This window comes from Pan troglodytes, chromosome 18 (assembly GCF_028858775.2).
Source record: "Pan troglodytes isolate AG18354 chromosome 18, NHGRI_mPanTro3-v2.0_pri, whole genome shotgun sequence".
Classification (NCBI taxonomy): Eukaryota; Metazoa; Chordata; class Mammalia; order Primates; family Hominidae; genus Pan; species Pan troglodytes.
The window spans coordinates 45,806,780-45,826,197 of record NC_072416.2 but is presented as its reverse complement, the minus strand read 5'-3'; the positions used below and the strand labels follow the sequence as shown (position 1 = coordinate 45,826,197).

At 38.5% G+C, this 19,418-nt stretch overlaps 1 long non-coding RNA gene across 1 annotated transcript in view; it reads right to left on the bottom strand.

Moving 5' to 3' along the window:
• The window catches only part of LOC129137462 (uncharacterized), a 114,393-nt gene continuing 94,975 nt past the window's right edge, over positions 1-19,418 (bottom strand). The window contains exon 3 of the long non-coding RNA XR_008540037.1: positions 1-177. This is a non-coding gene — a long non-coding RNA (uncharacterized LOC129137462). The remainder of the gene's footprint in view (positions 178-19,418) is intronic.

Sequence of the window (19,418 nt, the reverse complement as noted above, 5' to 3'; positions counted from 1 at the left end):
TTCTCATGGAGTAAAGAGCAGGAGGACAGGGGGTTGATCTCCCAAGGGAGGTCCCCCGATCTGAGTCACGGCCCAAATTTCACTTGATTTCACTCACGTCCATGTGAAGAGACCACCAAACAGGCTTTATGTGAGCAACAAGGCTGTTTATTTCACCTGGGTGCAGGCGGGCTGAGTCTGAAAAGAGAGTCAGTGAAGGGAGATGGGGTGGGGTCGTTTTATAAGATTTGGGTAGGTAAAGGAAAATTACAGTCAAAGGGGGTTTTTCTCTGCCTGGCAGGGATGGGGGTCACAAGGTGTTCAGTAGGGGAGCTTTTGAGCTAGGATGAGCCAGGAGAAGGAATTTCACAAGATGATGTCATCAGTTAAGGCAGGGACAGGCTATTTTCACTTCTTTTGTCATGGAATGTCATCAGTTAAGGCAGGAACTGGCCATCTGGATGTGTAGGTGCAGGTCACAGGGGATATGATGGCTTAGCTTGGGCTCCGAGGCCTGACAATCAGATATATGATTTGCAAATATTTTCTCCCAGTCTATTGGTTGATTTTTTACTCTGTTTATATTGTATTTTGATGCACAATTTTTTTTATTCTACTTTAAGTTTTAGGGTACATGTGCACAATGTGCAGGTTAGTTACATATGTATACATGTGCCATGTTGGTGTGCTGCACCCATTAATTCATCATTTAGCATTAGATATATCTCCTAATGCTATCCCTCCCCCCTCTCCCCACCCCACAACAGTACGCAGAGTGTGATGTTCCCCTTCCTGTGTCCATGTGTTCTCATTGTTCAATTCCCACCTATGAGTGAGAACATGAGATGTTTGGTTTTTTGTCCTTGCGATAGTTTACTGAGAATGATGATTTTCAATTTCATCCATGTCCCTACAAAGGACATGAACTCATCATTTTTTATGGCTGCATAGTATTCCATGGTGTATATGTGCCACATTTTCTTAATCCAGTCTATCATTGTGGGACATTTGGGTTGGTTCTAAGTCTTTGCTACTGTGAATAGTGCCACAATAAACATACGTGTGCATGTGTCTTTATAGCAGCACAATTTATAGTCCTTTGGGTATATACCCAGTAATGGGATGGCTGGGTCAAATGGTATTTCTAGTTCTAGATCCCTGAGGAATCACCACACTGACTTCTTATAGATAAATGGAACAGAACAGAACCCTCAGAAATAACGCTGCATATCTACAACTATCTCATCTTTGACAAACCTGAGAAAAACAAGCAATGGGGAAAGGATTCCCTATTTAGTAAATGGTGCTGGGAAAACTGGCTAGCCATATGGAGAAAGCTGAAACTGGATCCCTTCCTTACACCTTATACAAAAATCAATTCAAGATGGATTAAAGACTTAAACGTTAGACCTAACACCATAAAAACCCTAGAAGAAAACCTAGGCATTACCATTCAGGACATAGGCATGGGCAAGGACTGCATGTCTAAAACACCAAAAGCAATGGCAACAAAAGCCAAAATTGACCAATGGGATCTAATTAAACTAAAGAGCTTCTGCACAGCAAAAGAAACTACCATCAGAGTGAACAGGTAACCTACAAAATGGGAGAAAATTTTCACAACCTACTCATCTGACAAAGGGCTAATATCCAGAATCTACAATGAACTCAAACAAATTTACAAGAAAAAAACAAACAACCCCATCAAAAAGTGGGCGAAGGACATGAACAGACACTTCTGAAAAGAAGACATTTATGCAGACAAAAAACACATGAAAAAATGCACACCAGCACTGGCCATCAGAGAAATGCAAATCAAAACCACTATGAGATACCATCTCACACCAGTTAGAATGGCAATCATTAAAAAGTCAGGAAGCAACAGGTGCTGGAGAGGATGTGGAGAAATAGGAACACTTTTACACTGTTGGTGGGACTGTAAACTAGTTCAACCATTGTTGATGCACAATCTTTAAAAACTTTCATGAAGCCTAATTTGTCTATTTTTTTCTTTCATTACCTGTGTCTTTGAGGTCATTTCCAAGAAATCATGACCAGATCAAATGTAGTAAAGATTTTGCCCTATGTTTTCTCCTAAGAGTCTTATGGTTGTAGGTCTTATATTTAGATCTTTCATCCATTTTGAGTTAATGTTTGTGTATGGTGTTAGGTAAAGGTCCAACTTGATCCTTTTGTGTGTAGATAACCAGTTTTCTCAGCACAATTTGTTGAAAAGACTATTCCCCATTGAATGGTCTCAGCACCCTGATCATCATCTGGCCAGTTTATTTCTGGGCTTTCTGTTTTATTATATTGGCTTATATGTCTGTCATTATGCCAGTACCACACTGTTTTGATTATTATTTTTTTTTGAAACAGAGTCTCACTTTGTCACCTAGGCTGGAGTGAGGTGGTACAATCATGGCTCACTGCATCCTCTACATCCCTGGGCTCAGGTGATACTCCTACCTCAGCCTCCTGAGTAGCAGGGACACAGGCACACACCACCATGCCCAGCTAATTCTTGTATTTTTTTCTTTTTTCTTTTTTTTTTTTGTAGAGACAGGGTTTTGCCATGTTGCTCAGGCTAATCTGGAACTCTTGAGCTCAAGTGATCTTCACACCTCAGCCTCCCTGCTGGGATTATAGGTATGAGGCACCACACCTGGCCAATTACTATAATTTTTTAGTAAGTTTGGAAGCTAGGAAATATGAATCCTCTAGCTGTATTTTTTTTCTTAGGATTGTTATGGCTGTCCAGAATCCCTTGAAGTTTCATGAAAATTTTGGAATATACTTTTCTATTTCTGAAAAAAAGTCATTGAGATTTTGATAGAGATTTCATTCAATCTGTAGATTATCTGAAGTAGAGTAACATCTTAAAAATATTGTTGTCCAATCCTTGAACATATGATATATTTCCCTTTATGTCTTCTTCCATTTCTTTCAACCATGTTTTATAGTTTATAATGTGCAAATCTTTCACCTCCCTGGTTAATTCCCAATTGTTTTTATGCTATTGTAAATAGAATTATTCTTGTAATTTCCTTTTCATATTGTTCATTGTTCACACATAGAAATGCAATGATTTTTGTGTATTGACTTTGTATCCTACTACTTTACTGAATTTGTTTATTAGTTCTAACAGGTTTTTTGTGGAATCTTTAAAGTTTTCTACATATAAGATATCATCTGTCAACAGAAATAATTTTACTTCTTCTTTTCCAGTTTGGATAACTTTTGTTTCTTTTTCTTGCCCATTGCTCTGGATAGAACTTCCAGAACTACATTGAACAGAAGTGGCAAAAGTGGGTATCCTGGCCTTGTTCCTGAACTTAGAGGAAAAGCTTTCACTCTTTTACCATTGAGTATCATGTTCACTGTGAATTTTTCATAAATGGCTTTTATTATGTTGAGGTAGTTTTCTTCTAATCTTATTTTATTTCATGTATTTTATAGCTATTTTATGCTTTTGTTTTTAAAATTCTATACAATAATTTACTTTCTCTGCAAGAATTTAAGGTAGATTTATGCACCAAAATTACAATGATACAGGTTTCTATATTTGTCCATATATTTACCTCTACTAGATAACTTTATATTTTCACTTGTCTTCACCTTGCTGTCTAGTGTCCTTTCATTTCACCTTAGAAGACTCATTAGCATTTCTTGTAGGGCAGGTTTAGTGGTAATACACTTCCTCAGCTTTTGTTTATTGGGGGAAATCTTAATTTCTCCTTCATTTTTGAAGGACAGTTTTGCCATATCAATTATTCTTAGTCAACAAGTTATTTCCCCCAGCAGTTTGAATCCCACTGCCTTCTGGTCTGTAAGGTTTCTGCTGAGAAATAACTTGATAATCCTATAGAGGCTCCCTTGTACATTGTAAGCCACTTTTCTCTTGCTACTGCTTTCAAGATTCTCTCTTTATGATTCACCTGTGGCAATTTGATTAGAATGTGTCTCAGTGTGGGTCTCTCTCAACTTATCCTAGTTGGAATTTGTTGAGCTTCCTGAATTTGTTCTTTTTTTTTTCTTTTTTGAGGTAGGGTCTCACTCTGTTACCTAGGTGGAGTGCAGGGATGAAATCATAGCTCACTGCAGCTTCAACCCCCTGGGCTCAAGTGATCTTCCCAACTCAGCCTCCTAAGTAGCTGGGACCACAGGCATACACCACTATGCCTGGCTAATTTTTGTGTTTTTTTGTAGAGATGGAGTCTCACAATCCTCCCCAGGCTGGTCTTGAACTCCTGGGCTCAAGCAATCCACCAACCTCAGCCTGCCAAAGTGCTGGGATAACAAGGAATTGCATATCCATTTATTTCCTCAAATTTGGGAAGTTTTCAGCCATCTTTTTTTCAAATAAGTTTCTCCCCTTTTTCTCTCTTCTCATTCTGGAACTCTCATAATGCCTGTATTGGTCCACTTGGTGGCATCCCTTAACTCCCTTAGGTTCTCTTCACTTTTCTCCATTCTTTTGTGGTTTTTGTGATTTTTTTTTTTGATCTTATGACTTGAAAATGTCAAATGACCTGTGCTGAAGTTCACTGATTCTTTCTTCTGCTTGACTAAGTCTGCTATTGAGCTCTTCTAGTGAACTTTTCAACTCAGTTATTGTATTTTTCCACTTCAGAATTTCTCTTTAGTTCTTCTTCATAGTTTCTACCTCTTTGTTGATATTCCTAGTCTATCATACATCCTTTTCCTGATTTCTTCTCGTTGTCTATGTTCTCTTTTATATGGCTGAACACCTCTAAAACCACTGACAGTTATTTTAAATGCTTTGTCAGATAATTCAGATATCTGAATGTCTTTAGTGTTCATTTCCAAAGATTTATTTCATTCCTTTGATTGAGTCATGTTTCCCTGTTTCTTTGTAAGTCTTGTGATCTTTTGTTGATATTTGGGGATTTGAATAAACACCTACCTCTCCCAGTCTTTATAGGCTGGCTTTGTGCAGAAAAAGACCTTCGCCAATGAGTCTGGCTAGAGGCTCTGAGACCTCTCAAACATTTTCCGGTCATATGTCTTCTTTGTACTTGTGAGTGTGTTTTTTATTCCAGTATATATGGCTGCTTTTAGCTGTCTTATTTTCCCTTACAAGCTTGCCCCTGCTTCTTCTCAGGAGCTTTTGGTTTCCATTTCTATTATATTCCTGTGACCATAATCTCTTGCTTCCCTAATGCCTGTCAGTGGAACTGCAGACTCCCTGCTGCTAACATGCTGCAGTGTTTGCCTCTATTTTCACTGTGGCCTCCAACCTGTTATCTAATCTATCCTTGGTATCTAAACTGCTGCCATTAGCACTCCAAGTTAGGAGAAACAGAACCAGTCCCTCAAGGGGCCCCCAATAAGCCAGAATGTTGAATTCAAGTTCTACTCTTTTCTTCCTGTCCCAAGGGAGGAGCCAGTAATTGGGAGGTTTCCTCCCAGTGGTGCTACACTGCACCAAGTGGGAAGAGAAGCTAGAGTGAGCAAAATGCCTTCAACTTTCCTTCACTTTTCAGCTTTTTTTTTCTTGGTTGTGCATTTCCCTGGGTCCTGTAGCTTCCCAAATGGTTTCCAGAATACTCAGAAATGTATTTTCATCCAATATTGCTATTATTTCAGGATCTCTGTAAGGGAATAAGGATGTTGAGCTTCTTAGTCCACCATCTTGCTGATCTCACCCCTATCAGTTGATTTTTGACAGAGGTAAAAATGTAATTCAATGAATAAATCATAGTTCTTTGATTGAATTATAGGCCAAATTGTAAAACCTAAAATTATGAAACTTTTACAAGAAATTCTAGAAGAAAATTTTTGTGACCTTGGTTATACAAAGATTTTTTTACATGTGATACCAAAAGCATGATCCATAAAAATTGTTTCGATACACTGGGCTTTATCAAATTTAAAACTTCTGCTCTTTAAATAATTCTATTAAAAGGAAAAGACATCTAAGATGGTAAATTTTATGTTGTATGTATTTTAACTTAAAAGAAAAATTGGGGAAACAGAAAAAGTCAAGACATGGACTGGGAGAGTATAGATTAGACTGGAGTAATGTATCAATTTTAATTTCCTGAATTTATTGTTGTATTGTGGTTACTGTGGTTACTAAATTATTTGAAGGTAATGGAGCATAATATTAGTAACTTACTCTTAAATGGTTCAAGAGGAAATAAGTCTTTGTATTGTTTTTACAGCTTTGCGTAAGTTTCAAGTTGTTTCAAAAATGAAGGCTACTCTAACAATTTTAATACTTATTCAGGTAAGTTTCAATGAAATTACAAATGTGAAATTATCAGAGCCCTTATCAGAGTAAACACAAGATGATGAGCATGAAATTGGCAAGACTTGGAGACTGTTTGGATGAGGGAGCAGTGACAGCAGGTGGCATCTAAGATGACACTAAATTTTGAGGCCTGGAAGATTGAGAAGATGTTGGTGTCTTATTAGAAAAAGAAGGGAAATAGAAATGCATAAGTCAGGAAGAAGATCAGGGTTGAGGAAGAAAAAGAATGAGTTTGTTATTGTGGAAACATTGAGTTGATAGAGTAGTTCACAGTATGTTCAGATTCCAGGTCCCCATGAGCATTTGGATAATAAGAGATGCTAGATGCAGTGTGTGTTTGTGTGTATATGTGTGTTTGTGTATGTGTGTACATGTATGCATGTATGTGTGTGTCTTTGGTCGGGGGAGCCAAGCAATGTTTGGCTTGGCTTGCTCTGGGTCCACCCCAGTAACTGTCTGAATGTGCCACATCCCTACCACGAATTAGCCCTCTTACCAGTACCGTGGTTGTCCACACCAGTGAGGGGAATGGGCCTAAATATATAATTGATTATTCTTGGAAGATTGCCAAAAACAGAAGCCAGAAACCTCCCAAGCTGTTTCCAGAGCATAATGTATTTTCAGCGCACACAAATCTCCATTGCCAAATGGTCTGTCAATGGCCTGGATTGTTAAAGAGACTGAATGCATTTTGGTTGCACAGATGTGTCCTCTGATTATCTTATTATTTGATGCCCTCTATAAAAGTATCTTATGGCCTAAATACCTTATCTTGGCATTTGAGGTGCTCTCCAAACATAATTTTGTAGACCCCTTTCCTCTTGTCTCCCAACTAAGTCCTCACTCCAGCCAGCTCGGTCTCCTTTTCATTGTCAAAGCTTGTCTTGCTGTCTACCACTTTTGAGACCTTACTCACCCTGTTCTGCCACTTGGAATCCCCACTGTGTGCTGGCAGAGCATCATGCTAGGCACTGTGGAGGCACTGAGCTGATTAAGACACAACTTCCATGCTCAAGGAATTTGCATTCACAATAGAAATACAAGGTGCTTACATGAGGGAAATGAAAATCTTTATAAAGTTAGACGCGGGAGAGGAATGGGTGTGTGCACCTCTAGATTGGATAGATGCTTGCTTTTCCAATTATGACTTGCAGTGAAGCCAACCTGTCCCCAAATCATCCATTTACAAATGGCTTCTCCCACTTCCTGGAATGTACCCATCATGTTTTGCCATGCTTATTGTCTCTCATTCTTCAGGCCTAAATAAAAAATCTTTTCCTCAGAGTGGCCTTTCCTGATGCATTCCTACCACAGTCTACAATATGGTGAGAAAGTCTAAACTCATACTTCCTTTTTTTGTTCTTATCAGGTAAAACACCAGGTACACTATAAAGAAATGGGGGCAAAAACCAAAGAGTTTCAGAATCTCAGACCTGGAAATGACCTTAGCCAGCCCAGCCTCTTGTGCAGCAGATGAGGAAACTGAGGTTCAGACAGGGAAAGTAGCTCACCAAACACCACACAGTTCATATGCTTTGGGTTGCAAGAATTAAAATCTCAATCCAAACAGGCTTACACCAAAAGGAATCTGTTAGTTCATATAATTGAACAGTCTAGAGGTATATCTAGCTTTAGATCAGACTTGATCTGGGACCCCAATACTAAGATTTGGATTAAGTCAGTCTCTCTCTCCCGCCAACCTCTCTTCTCTTCTCTTCTCCTCACTTCCTCCTCTTTCTTCTTCCTCTCTCTCTCTCTCTGTCTGTCTGTCTCTCTTTCTCCCTCTGTCTCTCTTTCTCTCCCTCTGGATCTCCCATTGTAGAACCAAAATGGGCATTAAGGCATCTTACATGCTTCCTTGCTAGGACTCCATTTTCCTCAGCAACTCAATTGAAGCTCCAGAAGTTAGCTTCATTGGCTTGATTCACCTGCCCTGGGACATAGTACATCTCTGAACCCAACACTGTAGCCGTTGGAATGGGATGTGCAGATTGGCTTAAGCAAAACAGGACTTTGCCTTAGAACAGGAGGTAGGATCAGTTCACCAAAATCTAATGGCTGAGAAATGTTGGATGCCATTGTGAAAGGGAGAAGAGAATCAGTGCTAAGGATACAATCCACAGAAGTCCACCCGAGAAAGTTACTGGCAAAGTCAGGGCTGAAGGTCAGGTCTCTAGGCTCTAGGTCAATGGTTTCATCACATTCTTGGAAAAGTTCAGTGACAGCTAAGGCTCTGTCATAGCAAGATGTAGCCAATAGAGCTTTGCATTCAAACAATTCTGTGATGACTCCAAAGTGGGAATGCTAAATTCATCTTTCCTCAGGCAGGGAGAGAAAAATAACTCCAGGATCTGTGTCCAGATAGAGACGGTACAAGAAGAAGAGGGATGATTCCTGGAACAAGCTGTAGATCCAAATCAGGAATTAGAAGTGGAGAACCTGAATAATAATTGTCCTCCATGTTTTGTCAATGGAATAGAATCGGCATAATTGATTTAATCTATACAAAGTGAGACAGGCCTTCTGGAAAACTGCCCATGAACAGATCAGCAAGACCCATAATTGGCATATTAGATGAAAATAAAGTGAAGACTAAAGATGGAATCCTTCCAACCTACAGTACTCAGAGCAAGGCAAACAGAGTCTGGCTGGTTGGAGTACAGCAAGAAGAAGGATGGCCGCTGTTAGTGATTCTGAGGCAGCCATAGTTTAGAGCTGCCTTTTTCAGGAATTCTTATCTGTGTGTTGTGTATAAAATGAAGCTCACACACAATACACTCTATTCCCAATAATGTATCATTTAAGATGTGCTTGTTTCTTAGTTTAACCACACAAAAATATATCATCTGCTAATCCTCTTAGAGTCCTCCTAGTCCTGTAACGATAACCACCCCTTGGCACATAATACTGTCACCAAATAAGCAGGAATGACTCATGAGTATTTTGATGATTTCACCTCCATCCTTCTTCAGTGTTCTCCTGGAGAGAAGGGCTAGAGAGACACAGGACAGTTCTATCCCACAAGGATCCCATTGTGGCATATATTTAATAAGAAAGAAAATTCACATTTCTTGGCAACTTGCTCCATAATCTAGTCCTGGCCTATCTTCCAAATTCAACCTCTCATGTGCCCTGTACAGTTCCCATCACAACAAACATCTAGCAAAGAGTTTTCCCATATAACCCCCATGCTTGTTTGATGTGTTACCTTACACAAGTAGCATCCTTTGCTTTACCACACATCTATAGGCTAGACTCAGATGGTGGCCTCCAGTTTTGACTGCCAGATTAAAATACCGCCTTCTTGGTTAACCCTTCTTTGATTCTCAACAAGAAAAAAATGACTGCTCTCTCCTTTAGACACCGCATCATTTTGCTTATTTCCCCCTTAGACCATTCATTGCATGCCTTGTATTGCCAAGATTTGTGCATTCATCTTATCTTTCACATGGATCTCTGGATTTCCAAGGCAGATGCCACAGGTGATTTATGTCTTCAGTCCTAGCTTAGCTGGATTTATCAAAGAAAATGCATAGGGCAGGAACTGTGTGTATTTTGACAATGGTGGCATCTTGAGCAAGTGTGGTCAGATATCTTATGGAGGTTTTGAGGGCAAGGAAATGGGGAGAGCCCCTGGGTTCATTCTCTGATGAGACTCCCTGAAACCTGCCTTTCATTGCCTCAGTCCTAAGTCTTTCACTGTGGAGCTACTTGTCATCCTCAGCCCAGAGGAACCTTCACTCATTGAGTTACCATGACCCTGGGCAGTTACTAACCCATGAAGCAATTTCAGACCAATATTCTTGATGGTACCAATTATCTGTAAAACCATTTGTGAGGTGACATCCAGCTAGTAACATGCCCTGGGGTGGGATGTTTCCAGGAAAGTTGTCTAGATTACAAAAATAGACTCTTAGGCCACCAGTCACAGAATTAGATTCTGGTACCAACGACCATTTTATTTTTATTTTGGATTTTTTTCCCACTGTGCTGCCACTACCATCTTATGCTGAGACTCCAGCTACCCAAACTGCCCTACCCCTGTGCAAGGTGACAGTGAATCTTCCACTAAGAATATGGGTTCTGGAGTTAAGATACAAGGTTTGGAACCGGCTCCTTTCATTGAGAGATCTTGAGCAAGTCATTTGACCTCTCTGAGTCTCCATCAATTTATCTGCAAAGCAATGAAAGCAATCGTGTCTATCAATAGGATTGTTTTGAAAATTAAGTTACCATGCAAAGAAAGCTCCTGGCATATAATAGCACTAAAAATGCTAGCTAATATTTTATTGACTTCAATATCATTATTAGCAGAATTTCTAGTGACAAAATTCCCAGGTAAACATCTAAAGGGAGCCATAAAACAGACTCTTGACCATCCTCTTTCCTGGAGCTAAAACTCTCAAGATATCAAGACCCCTCTTCTACCTGCAGAAATATCTGTTTTCATGCATCTTTGATAGAATGTACCTCATCCTTTTCTCAATCTGCAAGAATAACAGCTAGAACCACCAGCTGGAAAATATGAGGATACTGGTGTCAACTCAATGTAACAGAACTTTCTCACAGACAGGGCTGTCCAATCATGAAATAGGCTGCCCTGGAGGTAGTGAATACCCAAGCATAGGAGATATCTAGGTAAAAACTGGACAAAGCCTTGTTGGAAATATTGTGAAATAACCCAGATATCATATCCAGGGATTGAACTAGAAGAACTTGAGGACTTGACCAACCATAGAATTCAATACTATAGTTATCTTTTCTTTTTTTATTCCTAGCCTTTCCTTACAGAAAAATAATTTGATAACATCAAAAATTAGCCAAAACAGCTACTACAGCTGGAAGTCTGCTTTGTGGAGCATGGCATTTGCAAAGCAAAGATCCTGAAACTATGTTTTTTGAATAGTGGAAAAGAATTTCTAGTACACATGCTACCAACCCCTACAAAACTCATACTTGAGAAGTCAAAGAAAGCTCTACTTGGTAAGCTATTATTTTAAAAAGGCATTCACTGAATTGCTTAGCTATGTGCACCTTGAATTGAGTTGAGTTCAGGAACAAAATGTATCAAAATATATCTGCCTTCTAGGTTTTAATCTGTTACACTTTCTGGCATTGAATTATGTCCTTTATCTTCTGGGAAGAATAAAATCTCTCATCCTAATCAAAGAGTACTTATTAGATGTCATAAGTATAATACAGAATTTAGTTTTTGTCATGGGAGATTCTAACACCCTTGGAATTTCTTGAGCCATAGGTGTCATTGTTATGCTAATAAGATTACTCATAGTGGGCCCTTAAATAGCTTGAGGATGGGGACTGATCACCAGAAAGACCAACAACGTGATTAAAGTGTTGGGATTTTGGCCAGATCAACCTCCAGGAAGAGAACAGGGCCTGGAAATTGAGTTCAATCACATGGCCACTGATTTAATCAAGTGTGCCTGTGTAATGAGACTCCAATAAAAACTCTGGATAACAAAGCTCAGTGTAGCTTCTTGGTTGCTAAACACACTGATGTGTCAGGAAAGTCACAAGCCTTACTCCCTGGAAATAGGGCATGGAAGCTCTATGTTCAAGACCTTCCCTTCCCTATGTGCATCCTTTAAAATAAAGTTGTATTCATAAGTGTATTGCTTTCCTAAGTTCTGTGAGTCATTCTAGTGAACTATCAAAACTGAGAGGGTCATAGGGACCCCTAAACTTATAGCCAGTTCATCAGAAGTGCAGCCCAAAAACCCCCAGGGTGTGTTTGGTATCTGAAGTCAGCACAGTCTTGTGGAGGACTGAGCCCTTAAATCTCTAGAGTTGAACATTAATTCTGGGTGGCTAGAGTCAGAAGTAAATTGTAGGATACCAAGTTGTGGTTGAAATAGAATGGATGCCATAACAGAAAGTTACTACACTGGATAGGTTATGTCTTGGCTTTCCCTTCTATGAAAGTTTCGACCACAAAATATTGACAAGGATGAGGGGAAACCAGGGTTACAGACTAAGAACGTAAGTCTTAGGAGGTAACATAAGGAACCAGATGGGAAGAAACTGGGCCAGTGGAGGACACTGGGGAGCATGTAAGTTCTTTACTCCACAGGCAGCACAAGTAGGTCTGGTGTTGGAAATTTAGGAAAGGGTGGGAATACGTGCCAAAAGGAGTGCTTGTTATAAGTTTTCATTTAATTCTCCTACAAATTTATGATAGTCATCATCACTTTCTCTTTACAGATGAGAAAAATGAAACCCAAAGAGGTTGAGTAATAGGAAAAAGCCTGTACATGTCAGAGTCAAGATTCTTAACCCACATCTATTTGATTTTAAGCCCCTTGCAACATTTCATGCTGTCCTTCCCTGTAAGGGGGACTGGCAATGTCTCAGCACCCTGGTCAGGATGGGAAGCCTCTGAACAAGAGATGGGAACACAGTCACTCAGCCAAGACTAGGGAGCAGTCTTTCAGTGGTAGGAGAGGGGAGAGGACAGGGGAGGAGAGGGGAAGGTTTTTGTGAGAAACTGAAGCATATGGCAAAGCTATAATGACTGAGATTCACATATGAAAACATAATACCATAAACAGAGTAGAGGGAGGAACCAGTCACAGAATCACAGAATCAAAGTAGAAAAGAGGCAGAGTCACACCAGTAGCATCTCAGTAGCCTGAGTGCTGAGCAAACTGGCTTTCCCCTCTTAGAGGTCAGAATCAATCCCAAAACCCCAGCTGTATGGCTGGAACTCTGTAGAGACAGGGTTTGGTGAAATAATGGAGTCATTGTTCTAAAAGGAGCAGCTAACGTAAGTACAACAGGCAGTAAGTGCTTGCATTGTGATGAAGCCTAAATCCAGCTGGATTTATAAGGAATCAAAACTCTTTTTAAAACTCAGTGTAGGCCCCCCAAAAATACATTCATCGTGTACCAGCATGTCATCCCAGGACAAGTGAAAAGTATAATATTCATTTAGGGAAAATAGGAAAAATGGGTGAGCTGGTTTCTTCCATCAGAAGGTGTTACAAGGCAGATACAGACCAGTTTTTTTTCTTAATTCACATAAGAATGAAATGTACTGACATCAAAATAGGAAGAATTGTTTGAGTGTCAAGGAAATTAAGAGGAATGAAAGCCGAATGAAAGCTGTGTCAAGAAGACCATAGATGGGTCTACCTTTCTTTTGATTATTAACCTTTCAGGGGTTTTATCAAGTTCTAACATCATGTTATCCAGTTTTTCAAGCACTATCATATGAAAGGCTATAAATTGACTTTTCATTTATCTAAATTGAAATTAAAGGTAAGTAACCCCTATCCTTTTAAATTATGTTGCATATTTAGGGTTTCATAAAATTTGAATCCACATATTCATCTGCTTAAAAGCAGTTAATAAAGCAACTGACTTACTAGATGACCCTCCAGCCCTGTGATTCTTAACTTTATTTTCAAACTTGTAAACTTTATTAGTGTGACGTATATCACATATACAGAACAGTACACTATTCAGATTTTCTAATTCTTCTTGTGTCATTTTTAGTAAGTTGCATTTTAAAGAAAATTTCCTATCTTATCTATTAATGTTTTATGTCTGTAGGATTTGAAGTGATGCCTGCTTTGTTCATATCTGACATTGGTTATTTGAGTATTCCCTCTTTTTTTTAATCAGCCTCAAGAGAGATATCAAATATTATTAATCTCCTTAATAATTTAATATTTCATCAATTCTTCTCTTGGAGTTAGTATTTCCTGTCTTCTAATTTCTTCACGTTTGACTTCACATTCTTGTTCCAGCTTCATAAAATAGATGCTTAGTTCATTGATAACAGCCCTTCTTTTTAAATATGCATTTAAAATTATAATTTTTCCTCTAGGCATAGCTTTAGTTACATTCCACAAGAAAGTTTTGAATGTATAATTTTTTTTTTTTTCTGAGACAGTCTCACTGTGTCACCCAGGCTGGAGTGCAGTAGTACAATCTCTGTTCACTGCCGCCTCCATGTCCCAGGTTCAAGCAATTCTTGTGCCTCAGTAGCTGGGGTTACAGGCATGTGCCACTATGCCTGGCTAATTTTCTATTTTTAGTAGAGACGGGGTTTTGCCGTGTTCGCCAGGCTGGTCTCAAACTCCTGGCCTCAAATGATCTGCCCACCTTGGCCTCCCAGAGTGCTGGAATAACAGGCATGAGCCACCACACTTTTTAAAGGGTCATTAATGCAAGTGAATGACTGAAAATGGTAAATTATTACAAATGATTTCTGTATGATTGAAAAGAATAAATATTTTGCAGTTTTTGTAGTCTTTTAATCTTTATAAAACACAGGTTATTCAAATATTGTATATTCTTACTGATTTTTTGCCTGCCTTTTCAAGCAGTTGCAGAAGAAAAGATACTTTTAAATCCCCGTTATGATTACAGATTTTCCTTTATTATTCTAGCTTTGTCATAAGTTCCTTTATACATTTTGAGGCTATGTTTTTAGGAGCATACAAATTTGGAACTGTAGTATTTTTCTGGTGATTTGAAAATATTATTACGTTGAGATATAACTCTACTGCTTTTACTATGTCTTATTGTATACTTTTTTTTAAGTGTCTGCTCTAGGGATTATAATAAACATACATCTGATCCTCATTATTTATGAATTTTGTATTTGTGAATTCCCCTACTAACTAAAATTTGTTAACCACAGAGTCAATATTTGTGGCAGGCACTTTTGCAGTCCTTTGCAGACATGCACAGAATGGTGACAAGTTTGAGTCACTCAATGTGCACATTCTCAGCTGAAGTTGAACCAGGTGACAGTCACTTCCTTGTTTCAGCTTTCATAATGTAGCCAACTGTCCTTTTCATGGTCTACTTAGTGCCACATTTTTTACACTTTTATGCTTTCTTTTTTGTAAATTCAATGTTTAAAATGGCCTCCAATCCTGAAGTGCTGTCTTGTGTCCTTAAGCACAAGAATATTGTGCTGTGCCTTACAAAGAAAAGATGTGTGTTAGATCAGCTTTGCTCAAGAACAAGTTGAAGTGCTCTTGGCTGTGAGTTCAATGTCAATGAATCAACAAAATATATTAAATAAGGCACCTTTAAACAGAAACATACATAAAGCAAGTTTATGTATTGATCAGTTGCTAAAAATTTTGTGACCAAAGGCTTACAGGAACCTAACCCTGGAAGCAATAGTTTAATATTTGCTAATTCAATGCTCATGGAGATTTTATAGAACAAAACTACTATAAGTAACAAGAATCAACTGAACTTAAATTTTCACAGTCTACTTAGAATTAGTATTTATCACTTCATTTGGAATGTCAAAACTTTATCACCATACAGATCCCTTTACCCTTCCCTCTTTATCCTGCAATTATCATATGTAGTATATAAATGTATATTGAAAATTCTACTGCGGGACAATGTTAATTTTTTTGTTTGTTTTTGTTTTTTGAGACAGAGTTTCACTCTTGTTGCCCAGGCTGGAGTGCAATGGGCCGGTCTCAGCTCACTGCAGCCTCCACCTCCTGAGTTCAAGTGATTCTCCTGTCTCAGCCTCCCAAGTGGCTGAGATTACAGGCACCCACCACCACATCTGGCTAATTTTTGTATTTTTAGTAGAGATGAGGTTTCACCATATTGGCCAGGCTGGTCTCAAACTCCTGACCTCAGATGATCTGCCCGCCTTGGCCTCTCAAAGTGCTGGGATTATAGGCATGAGCCACCGTGCCTGGCCTTGCAGTTTTTACTTTCAACCATCATTCATATCTTGACTTAAAAACTTGAAGGGAGAAAACAGTCTATTACATTTGCCAACAAAGCATTTCTGTTGTTCTTCCTTTACCTTGAATTTCTTTCTAGTATTATTTTTCTTCCACTTGACAAACATAAACTTATTTTTACATATCTTTTAGAGCAGGTATGCTGGCAGTGAATTATCTTAATTTTCCTTCACCCAAGGGTGTCCTTTTTAAATCTTTATTCAGGAAAGATGTTTTCACTGGATACAGAATTCTGGATCTTTGAGCACTTAAAAAATATTGTTCCACTGCTTCATGGCCTCCATGGTTTCCAATGAGAAATCTGAAGTTATTCAGCTTACTTATGTCTGTCTTTCTCTGGCTGCTTTCACAATTTTTTCATCTTTGGATTTTAGCAGTCTAATTATGATGTGTTTGTGTGTATATTTCTTTGAGTTTGACCTGTCTGAGGTTTGCTGAGGTTCTTGAATCTGTAACTTTATATCTTTTACCAAATTTGGGAAGTTGTCAACATAAAATATGTTTCTTCAAACATATTTTATTCACATTTCTTCTTCTGTTTTTTAGAAACTTCAGTCATGTAAGTGTTAGATCTTTTGATATTATCTCATGGGTAATTTTATTTTTTAATCTTTTTCTCCTCTGTCTTTCAGATTGGGTGTTCTCTATTTATCTATCTTCAAGTTCACTTACTCTTTCCTTTGTAATCTCCATTCTGCTACCGAGGATATTAAGTTAATGTTTTATTTCAGTATGTACATTTATATTCTAAATAGTTCTAAAACTTCCATTTGGCTCTTTTTTGTTTTATATCTGTGTATCTTTGCTGAAACTTTTTATTTGTGTCAAGATCATTCAAGCTTACTTCTTGGAGCATGGTTTTAATGGCCACTTTACAGACTATGATGTCTAATAATTCTGACATTGGAATCATCTTGGAGAGGGCATCTGTTGTCTTTCTTCTTGCATGGTGTTTTATTTTTTCTGGTATTTTGTATGTTGAATAATTTCAGGTTGTATACTGAACATTTTGAATATTGTGTTGAGACTCCCAGTCCTATTTAAATCCTGTGGAGAATACTTATTTGTTTGTTTATTTATGTTTAGGAGGCAATAGACTCAGTTAGGATCAGCCACAAGTTTTGATCAACTGTAGTTTCAATGTCAGTTCTGTTTTTAAATTATTTGCAATACTATTCAGACATATGCTGTGTGTGTCACCCACACGTAGGCCCGCTGGAGACTAGGCTGGTGGTCTACCCCTATAGTTCAGTTCTCAAAATCATTAGCATGCTGTTTACAATCAGCATGTGCTGCTTAGGGATTGAACCCATGGGTTCATCCATAACCTCATGGAATCCTTTTCTCAAGCTTTCCCCTCTCCACAATCTGATCTCTACACTCTCTCCTGGGGGCTCCTTTCCTGTCCTCTGGCTAGAAACCCTGGGCTTTAGTCTCCCTAAAGTGCTGTGCACTTCCCACCATTGGGGCCACCTCAGAGGCCAAGTGGTTTGAGTCTACAGAGAGAAAAAAGCAATAAGGATCTCCCCACTTCTTCAGACAGCAGTTATAGCCAGAGAGAAGGATTTATGTTCCTTAGAATTTTAGGTGCTGGCCTGGCCACTGCTGCCATCATTGCCACAGGGAACTTTCAGGAATGATGAGAGAAATAAAAAATACAAACAAATTTCCCACACCTTCTCTGCTCTCTCTGTCTGCTAAGAGCTCCTCTGCCTACTTTTCTGACTAGAAAGAGGTTCCCTTGAAGCTAGCTAGCTTGCCTGCTTGCTTTGGGGATAGGATCCTGCTCTGTCCACCCAGGCTGGAGTGCAGTAGCATGAGCTTGGCTCACTGCAACCTCCACCTTCTGGGCTCAAGCAATCCTCCTACCTCAGCCTCTCGAGTAGCTGGGACTACAGGTGTGTACCACCATGCCTGGCTGTTTTTAAAATTTTATTTGGTAGAGACGGGGGTCCCACTATGTTACCCGGGCGGGTCTTGAACTCCTGAACTAAAGTGATCTGCCCACCTCGGCCTTTCAAATTGCTGGGATTACAGACATGAGCTACTGCACCCAGCCTAAGACTTTTTATTTTTTTTCACATTTAGTGAGCTGTTCCAGGATTCTCTTGCCTTTGAGCTAACACCAGAATATATATAGGAGGAAATGGCAGGGACTTCACTGCCACATCAGCCATATTTCAAGTTCAGATTTTCTCCCCAGTCTGCCTGATCCCCATTTACTTTTCAGTCCTCAGATAGTTGCCCCACATATTCCGTTCCAGACTTTTAGTTGCATTCAGTGGGAAAAACAGAATAGAATGTGCTTAGTCCACCTTAATTGGAATTGAAAGTGGTTTGTGTATTTCTAAATTTTATAGAAATTGTATCAGACTGTATTATTCGCAACATAATATTTCACCTAATTCTGTACTATCACATAGATCTGAACAATACAAACATAGAAACTGCTGTATCTGGTCCCCTATTGATAAATATTTAGTTTGCTTCCAGATTTTTACTGTTGCAAGCAATGTTGTAAAGAGCATCCTTGTACGTGTTTCCTTGTCCACGTGTGAGAGTTTCTCCAGGACATATACCTAGAGGTGTGATTGTTGAGTAGAAAGATATATCCTGTGTTTTACCAAATTGCTTTCTAAAGTAGTTGTATCAATTAACACTTCTTCTGGAAATGGTTTAGCATTCCTCACTCCTTTCCTACATCCTTGCAAGCAAATAGTGTTATCAGATTTTTAAAAACAAATGTTTCACTTTGATGGGTGTGAAATGGCATCGTATGATTGTTTTATTTTTCACTTCTCTTTGAAATTATCTTCTGACCTCATAAATACATATACACTCTAAAAGTAACATATGCTATTACAGAAATATAGAAAAATTGGGGAAAATAGAAAAGTATAAAGAAGATTGTTTTAAAAATCCAATAACAAAAAAAACTCCAGGTATTATCTTAGAATAGGAAGACAGGTAGTTAGAACTGGGCATGGTTGTTGAAGGGGATTGAGCGTTAGTGTAATATTTTAATTTTTTATATAAAAATGTATTCATACATTTTATATAATTAAACATTAACTTTAAAATAAATGAGCCTCTTGTTGGGCTATGTCTTTCCATTGTATACATTGTATATTTATATGTTATATTATTACATAGATATGAGTAGACTATATTTGCAACTTAAAATCTTGATTTTTAAATTAATTATGACATAAAGATTTCTTTATAGAAGAAAAATTTGTACGCATCTTTAATGATTGCACAAAGTCCCATCTACTATAATTCACTAAATTGTTCGCCCCTTATGGGCATTGGAGTTAGTTTCAGTTTTTCCTCTTTGGTTGGAAAAATAACACTTCAAGGAACATCCGTGCCAACATTCTGGATTGTTTTTTCAGGATAAATTCCTGGAA